The 14,184-nt window shown below is 33.1% G+C and overlaps 1 long non-coding RNA gene across 1 annotated transcript; it reads right to left on the reverse strand.

The window, feature by feature from the left end:
• Nucleotides 1-4,680: 4,680 nt before the first annotated feature.
• Nucleotides 4,681-5,146, reverse strand: LOC129746378 (uncharacterized). Its single transcript, XR_008737296.1, has 3 exons — nucleotides 5,061-5,146; nucleotides 4,863-5,008; nucleotides 4,681-4,802 (listed from the first exon to the last, which is right to left on the reverse strand). It is a non-coding gene; the product is annotated as an uncharacterized LOC129746378 (long non-coding RNA).
• Between the last annotated feature and the right edge of the window lie 9,038 nt (nucleotides 5,147-14,184).

The raw sequence follows: 14,184 nt of genomic DNA on the forward strand, positions 1-14,184 counted from the left end.
TTCAAATATTGATTTAGATTTTTTTTGTCTGCTCGTATTTTTTTCGGGATAACTTTTGAAAAAAGTTGAAAATTTGTGAAATAGATTTATGCACTTTTTTCAAAGCTATTGAACATACATTTTCAAAACAAAAGTTCTTACTCTATAACCAACATTTTCGAAGACCACATGCAATTTGATTTCTGTGGAAAAAAGTAAATGAAGTTTTATTTTCGTTATTTTTATTTCTAAATCTGCAGAAAAAAACGGGAATTTTGACGAAATTTTAGAGAAATTTTAAACTAAATTGATTTTTAGATATTTTGAGAACCATAAGCTCAATCGTTTTCCAGTTCTTTTCTGACAAATGTTTTGAATTTAGGACGCCAAAATCTTCCCAAATGAGTCCCTGAGTAGTATTCAGTACAAAGGATTAAGTAGCAAAAAAATACTTAATAATAATTGTGTTAAGAGTGAATAACAAAATAAAGCCGCAGTGGACTGTCTCTTCATCAGAAAAAAAATTTTCTATTACGATGTTTTAAAATCGCGATACTGGTAAAATAGCAACTTTTTCAATATTTATTTCTAAAAAACTTAGTTTTTTAGCTTCGAAAGAAAATCGATATTTATACCGATTTCAAGTTGTATTGCCAAATCACTAAAGCCAATCGGAATATTAGTATAAACAGAAAAAAATATTCAAAAAAAAAGTTCGATTGGAAATAGTGTTAAAGAGTTATGAAATAATGCCAAAACTGGAATTGATGGAAACAAAATATATTCAACTTAATTCAAGGAACATTAAAAATAACTGAAATATTGAGCGAGTCGTAAGAACAGCTTGACCATTTTCATAATTTCAAGCGGGTTGAGAGGACAGCTTGAATTTGGAAGGCGAGTTGAGAAAGCAACCTGAACATATCAATAGAAATTTCAAGCGAGTTGAGAGGACGGCTTGAAATTTGAAAGGTAAGTTGAGAGGACAGCCTAAAAATATCGATAAAAATACCAAGCAAATTTCGAGAACATCTTGAAATTGAAATGGCGAGTAGAGAGGACAGCCTGGACATATCGATAGAAATCTCAAGCGAGTTGAGAGGACAGCTTGAAATTCAAAAGCAAGTTGAGAGGACAGCCTAAAAATATCGATGAAAATATCAAGCAAATTGAGAGAACAGCTTGAAATTGAAATGGCGAGTAAAGAGGACAGCCTGAACATATCGATAGAAATCTCAAGCGAGTTGAGAAGACATCTTGAATTTGGAAGGCGAGTTGAGAGGACAGCATGAATAAGAATCATACATAATCATACAAATTATAAGAAATTTCATGCGACTTGAAATGACAGTTTGAAATTAAAAGGTGAATTTAGAGGAAAGCTTTAAATCTTATCAAATTGATAATCAAGCGGTTGAAGAGGACAGCTTGAGATAAGATTCAATGCGAGTCGAGAAGACAGTTTTTAAAAAGTGGGACGCGCTTGAATATCTTATCAAATTAAAAATATAGTGGATTGAGAGAATAGCTTGGGATAAGATTCAAATACGAAGCGAATTGAAAGGACAGATTGAAATTAAGAAATTATGTAGCGATGACAGCTTTATTATCTGATCAAATAAATAATCAACTGGGTTGAAGAGAAACCGTGAAATGATAGAAAATAATGAGGCGAGTCTAAAGGACAACCTGAACAAGTTACTTAAAACTTCAATTTAAAAATGTTTGTCGAGTGTAAAAAAAAAGAAAATAAATAGAATTCAAATATTTTATAAACAAAAAAAAAATTAAATGAGTGGCGATGAAAGTTTAGGATGAGAGTAAACAGAGATGAGAGTCAAGGGACTGCTAGAATTAATTGTTTTGAATTCAGAATTCAGAATTCAGCTGAAGTTTCCCTGGCTCAACTAACATTTTTTCATGGTTCTTATGAATTTCTGGAAACATATTAATTGTTTCAAAGTTCAGATTTCAATGTACATTTTCACAGACTGAAAACAAGTTTTATATTTAAATAATAACAAAAATTATACTTCATTTCAAAAATTTTGGTTTGGAACTGAAATAACTTTGAATTTTGGACCACAGTTTTTGGTCTGAAAAAGGGTCTAAACAAACCTTAAATTTCGCACAGATTTTTATGTCTGCTGGAACGATTGTTTTTTAAAAATTCAGCCACCAGTAAAAACAAGGCTTGGCTGAGAGAATACAGATTTTTAAGGCTGCAGCTACGACAAAAATGTTTCTGACTCGGCCACCGGTAAATAGACGGATTGGCTCAAAAAGCGCAGATTTCGTCGCCGCTTGGCGTAAGCATGTTTTTCTATATGTTTTAGACTTATGTATGTACGTAGCATATGCTTCTTTTATTTAACCAGCCTAGAGAAATGTACATACATAATTAAACAAGCACCCGAAAAATTGCATCCGTGGGAGACCTAAAGTACATAACAAAAATATGCTCATACGCATATGATCTCAGTTTGGTCATGTTCTTTCACGTGGAAAAGAAATTTTTGATGAAACATTAATAAGTCACACAAACCTAACCAATTTGCAAATCATTGCTTGTGGGGAATCATCGGCCACATTAAATGGGGTATTTTGGGCCACCTATATTTTGGTGTTTTTCTACACATTCAAAACTTAAAATACGTTATTACTACATGTAAAGTTTTAATATGCCAAATGAAGAGTTATGAAATATATTTTGTCCATCTTTTCTAATGCATATATATGGAATTTTGCCAAATCGTTCGCGAGCCAGGTTTAAGGAACTACACAACTCTCTTTTTTATTTCCTCATCTGAATTTGCTTTAAAATAACATAATGAATTATGAAATTTCAGTTTTGGATCAACTCATAAGCTTTGAACGTTACCCGAGCAGACTTTTATGGCAAAATTATAGCAAATTTTGCTCTCACGCCATGAGGGCCAAATGTGCTTTCATTTTGCTTGACATAAGGTGGTACACAGCAAAAATGAGAGCACAAATTTTCATACTTGGTTAGCAAAGTGATGCCTAATTTTGCTAAAACTGAGACCCTAACTACACCTCGATTTTCGAGAGCTTGGAAAGCATAATGATGTCAATTTAAGGCATCACAAAATCTTCGGTTACAGCAAAATTTGACATCGAAATGATCTCAAAACTTTCGGAAAACGAAAGCAGAATAAGGTATAGTCGGGGCATTACAAGCAACATTTAAATGGCAATACTGTGCTATGCATTTACGAGATTTGGGCCTAATTTTTGCTGAGTTACACCCTAATTCAATCAAAATCAGAGAAAATTTGGCTGTCAAGACGTGATAGAGAAATATGATTTCATTTTGCCGTAAAAGTTAGTCTTAACCAGAGTTGGCTTCAGTTTGGCAACGTATGAACTGTTTATTGTCGCATATGCGTCGTGTGTGCTCTTAACTTCCATCAAACTAAATGGCTCAAATTTTATTTAGAAAGCAAAGCATTACTTCAAGAACAGAATTTAATAACCATAAGTGTCTTTGTACAGCCTACTTGTATGATCCAGAGTAAATATGTAAAATTAAAATATTATTGGTTGAATTTTTAATTACGTATTTTTATATATTTTCGGGATGAATCGACCTACTTGGGTTTATATCACGGAAAAAATGAGTATTTTTGTATAGTTTTAAAAAATCTATCTGTTGCGTAGCAAAATTTGTTATAAGGATTTACAAGGTTAGTACTTATTTATACATATTTCAAGCCAAGCAGTATTTTCAGTCGACTTAAAAAAATTCAAAAACTTCTCCCAATTCATCATATTATTGTTAAGCATCGAAACGCTTCTGTTATTACATCACTTAAATCAGTTTTTAATTATCTTTCTTATAAAAAGCTTCACTGCAAAAATGCTGCTTAAATATACATAAAAAACAGTGTAGCTGTTAGAATAATGGAAAATTAAGATTGAGAAATTGTCAAAAATTCTTTGTTTCGTAATTGAAAGATCCTTAAAATGTCAAATAGTTTGAAATTGTCAATCCACTTTTTGGATTTTTTTACTGTAACAACTTTGAAGCTTCATTTATGGCTTTCACGTCATTTGTTTATCAATTTTATTGTGGATTTCTTACTTTTTTAACTTCAGTTTTCTTTTACAATAAAACGTTTTTTTTTCAACATTTGGTAACTGACCTATAGCCTTTTTGTTGAGCATATTTTTATCGATTTTATATGGATGTACTTTAAAAAGGTAAAAGCCGTCTAACTGCAAATAGTGTAATTTTTAAACTCGAGAACGGATTTGGATTAAACTTAACGTGTGAATTCATTTATATTTTCGAATGCTTTTCCGTAACTGAACTTCATTCCTGATTTAATACTGGAATAACAAATATCAATTCTAAGTTAAAAGGATTACTTTTTTGAAGCATTCGTCAATTGAAACCTTGAAGGTTAAATTTACATGAATATATTAAAGCTTCAAAATTTGTTTGAACTCTTGTTACTACGGATTTTATTATTTTTAAAGATCAGTTCTTATTGAAGTATATATGTTTGTGTTTTTTAAACGTTGTTTATCGCTATATCATAATTAATTGTTTTAGGATTTCAGCGAATTTTATATAACTAAACATTTCACTTTCATCGAAGGTTGTTCTTCCGGCACCGAAACTTTCTGCTGAGCAACGACAGGTTGACAGCATTGAGGACAGCTTCTCGATTCCGTGACTATTTATTCAACTTTTCGATCAATACCAGTTGCCATTGCGGATCCAAATAGCGTTTTAAGGCTGCGAGATCGTGAAACGCCTCCAGTTTACTTGCTGGTTGATTTTGTTTCTATTTAACCTGAAAAACAGAATAAAATAAGCACAACAGTTTCAGTTGTAAAACTAAATGCTAACGAACTTTTTTTTACATTTTAAAAGTGCCTTCGTTCCAGTGGGCCGATTTTCGAACAGCTCGAATATCGAAGTATTTGAATCCACCCGCAGAATCGGGCTCTAAATTTCGCTTCCTTCTTTCGGACGATCTGTTCTGACAGTATATTTTCCCTAGAAAAAGAAATAGCAAATAAATCTTGGAAAAATAAAAAAAAGAACTTACATTTTCACCTGTCTTCTTCTCTTTACCAAGGACTAATCTTCCAGCCTAAATTAGACCACTTCTTTTGCAGTTCTGCATCTTCCGGCTGTGTGACCGGGGAAAAGTCGATGATTCCGAAGCTTCCGGACTTCCATTATGAATATCATCCATTTTAATAATGCAATAACAATGTATAATTGTAGCAATTGGAGCCTTTCAAAAACAATATTTGGAGAGCATAATAGTGGGGAATTAAGAAACTTATATTTTTGCTGCTTTCTATCCCGCGTTCGATTCATTCTCAAAACCTTATGCTGTACGTTTTTCCGTTGCTGCTCTGGTTCTTCCGGCTCTATTGCCCGGCACAAAATACTTAAATTCTGGCGAAAACGGCACAAACCGACTAAAGCGAAACCGACGAATAATGATAAATTGTGTTTTGCTTTGTTTACAGTGCTGACCAGGGTTGCCAACATTTATTTTGAAAAATCAGGGAACTGGCGAAATAAAAATCAGGCAAAATCAGGCTACGTAAAAGTAACGGAAATTTCGCTCTAAGTGCTGACCTTTTTTTTTTTTTTTGGTCGTCGCTCCACATTTTCACTCTTGTTAGCCTACTTAGTTAAATAATTCTACTGCATCGAAAAAATCGAAAAATTCCCTTTAATTCTCTTTTTGAATAAAAATTAACGGGAATCTTTCGATTGCTTTGATTCAGCCACTTTTTCACTTTTTATTTCAGCTATGGTACCTACTCCAGTTCCTTACTACCCATTTTTCACGACATTCTCAAAAATCAGGCAAAATCAGGCATATTTTCAAAAATCAGGGAAATTGAATGGCTTATCAGGTTGTCAGGCAGAGCCTCGAAAAATCAGGCAACGCCTGAAAAATCAGGCACATTGGCATCTCTGGTGCTGACCTGTGCTGACGTTTTCGTGCAGTAGTGCCAGGTGTACGGATTTTTCAGGATTTGTACTGAATTTTCAGATATGCTGATTTTGAAAAACAATGGCAAAATGTATTCAATAATACTTGATTTTCATTAAATATCAAAATATTATATGCAATTTAAAGAAAAAAATTATGAGAACATCAAACATGTATGTTCTGAAATATTTTTACAAGAACCAATCTTCGGAGTAGATCTTGCATCTCTATTTGGCACAACTACTCTTGAAAAACACTGAGCAAAATTATACAGCTGCTTTTTAAAATATACGTTGTTTTCAGTGGAAAATCCTAATGAGCCTATAGTAAACAAAGAGGCGAAATGTCACGATTGGAATTTTTCATTTTCTGTCAGTGTCATTCCAATCGAGCAGAACCAAGCAGTCTTAAAGGCAGCCCTACAGCAGGGTTGCAAGCTCATTATTAAGAAAGGGATCAGAAGGCGCCTCTTTGTTTACAGTCTCTTTAGAAAATCCAAACAAATGAATTTTTTTTCAGACGAAATTTTTTTTTTAATTTACGCTTTTGCTCATCCATATTTTTTGACCGATTTTACTCCAACCGTTTGGGTGCTCATGCAAGCAGTGCCATACAGGGTGGGTACAGTAGGGTGGGTGCATATTGAGGAAAAGTAGGCATGGGGTACCAAAAGTTTCTCATTGGTGGGGGGTGGAGACGGAGCGTTTTTGACAGCGAATTGTTCGTCTACCATGCCTACGGTTACGATTGCCTGTCACAAGATGGACGATTCCGTGCATTGGTATAAGAACACACCTAAAGCTTTACACGCCTTGGTGCCATACACGATGCAAATCGTATTCACTGAGACAAAATTTCATCGAATTTCATCGCATTTCCACAAATGTTGTGTAGTATGTGGCCCGCTTTATAGATGAAATCAAATCAAACAAAATTCAAACAGGGGTCCGCTAGCACAGTTTAGTTACACACAAAATTTTTGTACTCAATTATATTTAAAAAAAAAAGAAATTTAAAATTTAAGGTCATAAATGGGATATTTTTGAACAAACTCATTCGACATAATATAACGGGGCTTCGCTCAGAGAATTTAAAAATGAAGGTTTGTTATTGAATTTTGCTGACATTTTTATGCAGTAACTTATTTTTTATGTTTGATTTTGAAACGAAAAAGATTCTATATTCTTAAGATAGAAAACGCCTTTATTATGACATTTTTTTTCAAATTGACCAACAATTTCTAAAACTCTTTTGTACATTGACATTTTGGCATCCTTGTCAAAAAATACCTGAATGATACCTAAACATGCTATCGGATGAAATTCTGCATCAAATGTTGCTTACAGCTTGCTGTTGATAGTTTATTTTGGTATCTGCGTGCTATCAAATAAAACATTTTGATACCATAATAATGCCTAATTTTACTATCGTAGAAAATTTTACAGCAAATGAAGGCCTCATTTAGCTGTTAACACCTCGTTTTGATCTCAATTTGCTATTGATTTAGGCATCAAAGTCTGCTCGGGTATCTAGCCAATTTGGAATTGGTGGCCCATGTTTCCCCACTGTTTTTCAAAATCCAAAAAAAAATGTTTATTTTCAAAACAGTCAGAACTCGGAAAATTAATGTATTCAAAAAATAATAAAATATACCTTATGATACCTTAAAAATGTAGAAAACTTTTCCATTTATTTTTTTTTGCTTTTCAACTTTGATAATAAAGAAGTTGTGAAATAAAGAAAAAAAAGTGGCCCATGATACCCCATCCTCCCCTACAATTCAGCAACACTGAAGAAAAATAATTAAAATACACGTCTATGGCAACGTTTTTTATTTTGGTAAAACTAGGCAAAACAAACAAAACAAAGTCAGTCATTTATCTATTCTTGTGAGTGACAGACGTGTCTGAGAGAATAACACAAAAATAGTACTAGTAGTATAATACCTAAATATTACTAGACACCCCTAGTTTGAGATCAGTTCATTGCAAGCAGCCAGTGATTAAAATGATACAATCCTCTCTGTATGTCTGGTAGCAATTTTCTAAAATTCCAATCTTTATTTGGTTCACGTCTTCGGCTGGGTTCTCCACACATCGCAAGCTAGATCTTTTGTCATAAGACTTCATGATGCACAGAGATTCAGAACGCAGGGAAAGATGATCCCCGCATCATTCCGAGAGTGGTTAAACAAACATCGTAAAATCGTTCCTCTGGGTGTGACCTCAACCTTATGCGTTGACGTTCTATATGGTGCAATTGGTAGATTGAAACATTTTTTAGAAGTTTTTTGTTTCTGATTGGCTTGATAGTTTACTTTTTTGTGGGTTTTGAGGGATGTGGGAATATTTCTAGTTTCAAAAACATCTGTTTGGCAATATTATTGAATGTCAAACAGCTGAGTAAAAATTGTTTCTTTTGTTATCCTAGAAAAAAAAACATCCTTAAACATACATATTGTAAATGAGAACGATTGAAGTTTACAAGAAACTTTAATTTTAATAAAAATTTACTTAGCAACAAACTTAAACAGTTTGTTGGATCATCTTTGCAAAACTGCACTTAACGAAGTTCTTTCAAGTGATTGTAGAAGAAACTGACTTTTCTCTTTATTTTTATTTTTAAGAAAGACTCATTTCGATTGTGCCTGCTCAAAACTGCTTTATTATGTTGTCACTTTCCGAAGTGAATAAAATAAATACGTACCACGGTTGTTGGTGTAGTAAATTTCGCGCTCCTTGTCCCGAGCGCGCCGGATTCGCACCACACACTAAATCATTTTAATATGAAAAATTTATTCGAGTTGCATACAAAACGTGACAATTTTATGCCTTGTTTCTTCCCACTTTACGGAGTTGTTTTCACCGTTTTTTCCTTCAATTCCCGCTCTCTGGTTTTGGGTGCAACTGTCTCGATGATATTTCGCGCTGAAACCGCTACACAATTGTGCATTATTCTGCCACCGAAACCCATTCTATGTAGAAGATGCTGTCATATTAAGAAAGTGGTCTACCTTCTGCCGAGACATGTTCCTTGCTTAAGTTACATGCTGAATGAACTGCTGAACAGTGGTTGCTTTTCTGCAAAGTATCTGCTAAATTTAAAAAAAGAAAAGAAAACCTTAACGTCTGAATATTTGCTAAACTTAATATTTAAGAACAATAACTCCGATTAGCAGTGTTCGGCATCGCTAACTAGAAAAATAGCGCCGCTAACTAAATCGCTAACTCATACAAAGTTAGCGATCGCTAATTAAATACGCTAAATGTGCCGAAAAAGCTATCGCTTTAAGCTTAAAGCGCTAATCGCTAATCGCTAACTGTTTACCAACATTAAGGCCGGAAAAAAAAATTAAATTTTTTTTAGTCATGCACTTCCCTCTCTCGATTTTTCCAACTCCCCAAGGGAGAATTAATGAAGTTTCAAGTATTTAATTTAAAATTTGATGAATTGACCGTATTTTCATAAAATTACATGATCAAAACCAAAACTGTCAAAGATAGGAGTTTTAATGAGTCTCTGTGTTCTATAATTTAAAACAAACGATTTTCGAACAATTAAAGAAAGAGCAAAAGAACAAAATGTGGAAAATGGGAGCTATAGGGTCCAGTGGACCAATTTTGGACCCCTTTGTTTAGCTCTCTTATTAAACAAATAATCATGATTTTTTTAAGCAAATATAAGTTGCTTTATAAGAGAGCTAGACAAGGTGGTCCAAAATTGGTCCACTGGTCCAAAATAAGTCCGTTTCCCTATCTCTCTTTATTTTTTATTTAAATTTTGGTTAAAAATTTACTCGATTTTTTGTTTTTGTGCAAAGTAGATAGTATGCAATTTTGTTGCAAATAACCTTTTGTGTAATTAATTTTATGTTTCGGCATTATTTTACATAATCCTCATTTAAAATCTTCAACCTGTTTTGCCCTTTTTTCAAATTTGCCGGAGCAATGTCAAACGTTTATACAATTTCTATTTGAACTTAAAACGAAGGCTACAATAGTGATTTTATCTTATTTTTATATGAACTGATCTGTAAAATCTCTAGAAACCTGTATTGTGGAAAGTAAATAGCTCAACCACTTGAAAACAAATGCTGATGAAGAGATGTTGAAAATAGTTCAATATTGTTTAACACATTTTATTGTTATCTTCTTCTGTAAAAGTTGCTGAAAAAAGTGCTTAAAGAGAGAAAAATGACACTAAAGACATCTTTTCTCTAACTCTAGTACGCATTCCTCCAATGAATTCAATTAAGCAATCAGATGATGCACAATGTCACTTTGACTTGATTAATGAAAAAAAGTTTATTCTATCACTCAGAATTCGAGAGATTGATACAAATATATGGGAGTTAGCGATCTTCAATTAGCGGAACCAAAAAATAGCGGAACTTTTCAATTCGCTAAATCAATCCAAACTTAGCGGCCAAATTAAACCGCTAATAAAAAGTTAGCGGACTAACTAGCGAATAGCGGATTAGCGCTTTTGTGCCAAACACTGCCGATTAGATTAAATTGGCACATCTGGAAAAAAACCTCATCTTCTTTTTCTTCTTAAAGGTAAATAGAAAATTACACATTGTGAACCAAAGTGCCATGTAAGAAAACAAAATCATGTTTGTACAACTTTATAGAAGACAGTTAAGAGCAGCCTTTACGATATTGTTGTGGTTTTGTGGGACAGCTAAGCAATTGTACCGGTATCAACTATCAAAGATTCTGAGCTGTTGAAGATGTTGTACATTCGTTAATGATGAAAACATATCATTGTTTTCATCACTTACAAAGCACTTAGTATCAATAGCTTTATTTATTCAATTTTAAAAATATAAGTAAGTACATAAGAAATATTTCAAATCATCGGCTAAATCAAAAAGCAATTTTTTGTTTCATTTCTAATCGTTTTAACATCTTTATGTCATTCGCAACTTATATCAACGAGGCAGTTGGTGGACAGTCATTGAAAAGCTAATCCGGTACAACTGTGATCGATGTTTACTTTTGGGCTCAAACTCACGGACATCGGTTCAGGAAGCAACTGACTTTCCAACTGAGCTATATCATAAGCCTTTATAATCCAACAAATCTATGTCAGGTGTTGTTATTAAAACTAACCTATTTAATGAAATTTAAACAAAAATTATTGGTTACTCGATTTTTAATAACCTATATTAGGAATACTCTGATATAATCATTTCCAGAACTCTTTTCAAATACTTGTAAAATCAATTTTTCACTCAAGTTTTTTCTTATACTTTCGTGCTGGTGTGTGTTTGATGGTTGAATAACTTATTCGGTGCAACTGTGTTAAATGTGAGAGTGAGAACACTTTTTATCAGCAATATCTAGTAACTGTCGTGTCAACAGTACATAAATCTGATGTTTTAGGAAAATTTGCAAAATTCAGTAAAACACAATGCTGTTTTAAGAGTTTTCATAATCTAAGACCAATAAACTGAGAAATAAAAATTAATTGTTAAGCGGATACTCAACTTTACCTCTTTTATAGGTTTAGTTCGGCATTTACCGACTATAATTTCGAATAACTCCGGCGGTCACAGAACCATAATTCAACATTCACTCAAATTCGGGGTTCTGGATAAAATACTTAGTGGATATTCACTATTAAGATGACACTAGAGATCAAGACAAAGAACATTGCAGGAAAGCAATGAGACAACGAAAAAAATTATAGAGAATATTCATAGAGGTGAATTCACTAAAGAGAGAAAAGTTGAAATCGAAAATTTTCACATATTCAGATTCCGAGTCTGTAACCACAATTTTAAAGTTGAATTTAGGGCCTAATTTAAGTACTACTCTGAAAAAACAAATCCAGAATTGTCATAGAGTGATTGTCAAATTTGAGGAGAAAAACTGAGTCAGATGTTCAAATCAAGAAGTAAAGCTTAGTTCTTTCAGAAATGGGACAGTTAAGGATGCGTGTATCTCAAAAACCATTCGTTTGATATAAATACTTTATGAAGGAAATGAAGGTAATCTGGAAACTGTGCAAATTTTTTTTTCTTTTTCTATTGCATCTGAAATATCTCAAAAACGCGTAAATTTTAAATTTTGAAAAAAAATATGATCGGATAGTACTTTTCACAGGCAGTAAAATGTTCGAATGTCCGATTACTAGTAAACGAGTTTTTAGCAAAAGAAAGTGTCCCATTTCTAAAAGAACTAAGCTTTATAAGTTATATAAGATCTGAAAATGATATCAGAATTTGGATTCCGCATGTTAATCCTAAATCTTTAATTCGCTTTCTGTGGTTTGATGGTACTATGGAAATAGGGAGTCTGAAGCTCAGTTTTCTGATTCTCAATATTGTAACAACAGAAAATCTATATTGTGAGATCTGAAGCCATAAAAAACTGAATTGATAACATAAAATTAGAGATTCAAATCGGGATTTTAATAAATCCAGAACTTAATCCGGACTGAAAAGACGAAAACAAATCTGATATATGAAGATATATGATAAAAAAAGATTAGAATTGTAGTGTAACATCAATGTCTGAATTTACAATTTGATATGAGATTTCGAAGTTTGTGTTGGCGGCAGAACTTGTAACCAGGGTCAAATGTTTTAATCAGAGCAGAATCTCAAAGTTGAATCCGTTCAGTCCAGTTATTCTAAAAAAAAGATTTGAATTATAAATTTTATTGACATAGAAGTCGTAAATATTGGATTGTATGAATGTATACGTGGTGTCATAACACAAGCTCATTCTCATATTGAGGTTACTGTTTTTTTTCTAAGTGGATATTGGACATAGGGGAACTAAGAACCAAATGCGCAGAGTGGGCAAGATGCGCCACCGTCAGTATTGTACTAATCAAACACTTTTCAACATTTCTGAAAATGACAGTTTTTTCTATTTGCACTTTTATGCGTTTGTGGACTTTTAAACATGTGTGGACCTTCTAGGTTTTTATAGAACGTTAGTTTGACGAAAAACGAAAATAAAATTTTGTAGGAGTTTTTCTTACTTTTTCCTACTTTTCTCGTAAGGAATTATGGCATCTAAAAGCAAAAAAATAACACCTGTGTTTTTTTCAAACAAAAAATTACTGTTATTGATGTTTTAAGCCTTCTGTGCTAATTGGCACCAAAACAATAATTTTGAAGATGTTGAGATAGGTTAAAACCACAGTGATCAAAGTTATACTGAAACATGAATACTGATTTTGTAACAAAAACTTAGTTATAGCCACTTATGTCGTTTGAATATTCCGCTATCAATGATCATGCTTTATACTCCTTATCTCAGTTAGTATTACAATTTTTATTAGTGTTACAAAAAAGCAATCCCTTCCAAAATATTCGAAAATGAATAAAAAAAAGGGATCTATGTTCCCCTAGTTTACGGTGTTCCTATTCACGCCACTTCACAGCCCAAGTTACCATAAGCACTAAAGCTTTGCATTTTTATAATTACACTATATCAGCACATAAGTGGCATTAGGCCAAAGCACATTAGCATTGATTGATGATAAATTAATGCAAATAAAGCCAGATTTAACGCGGACCTGATAGGTCCACAAGCAGTAGGTGTTGATAATTCAGATATGCATAAAAGAATGCATAAGCCAAATTCATTATCATGGCAGAAAAATGCAGCCGAACAAAAATTGGTGCTAGTTTTTAGTGCTTATGGTTACTTGAGAGTGGTAGAAAATGTGATCGTTAACTTTTTTGTTGTACATTTAATCGCCTAGTTGTCTTCGAAGAAGTTTTATAGTGAAATGAGCTCTATAAGAAAATTGATGTTTGTTCTGATTCATCTCCCTATGAGTGAGATAGAAATGAACTTCTAAACCGTTGTTCAAAACTCTTTGCTGTCGAGTTTCTAAAATATTCATTCTCCGAGTATCAGAATAAAAAATGAAAATAAAGGGTGATACGGTCAAAGTTTGATCAAGGGAAAATTTCTTATTCAAGTTTAATAAGTATGAATTCAGAAAAAATATTCAGTTAGGCTTCCGCTTTTCCAAATCCGAATTGCAGGCCTTACGCTTAACCCCTGCCATCAGATTTTGTACAGCCACCTTGTCCACCTTCTTCGCCGCAAAAAGCCAGTTTGACTTGAACTGCTGCTCGCCCTTAGCAGTTTTTTTAGTCTTCTTTAGGTTCCGCTTGACAATAGCCCAATATTTCTCAATTGGGTGGAACTCTGGCGTGTTGGGAGGGTTCTTGTTCTTGGGAACC

This window comes from Uranotaenia lowii, chromosome 2 (assembly GCF_029784155.1).
Source record: "Uranotaenia lowii strain MFRU-FL chromosome 2, ASM2978415v1, whole genome shotgun sequence".
NCBI lineage: Eukaryota > Metazoa > Arthropoda > Insecta > Diptera > Culicidae > Uranotaenia > Uranotaenia lowii.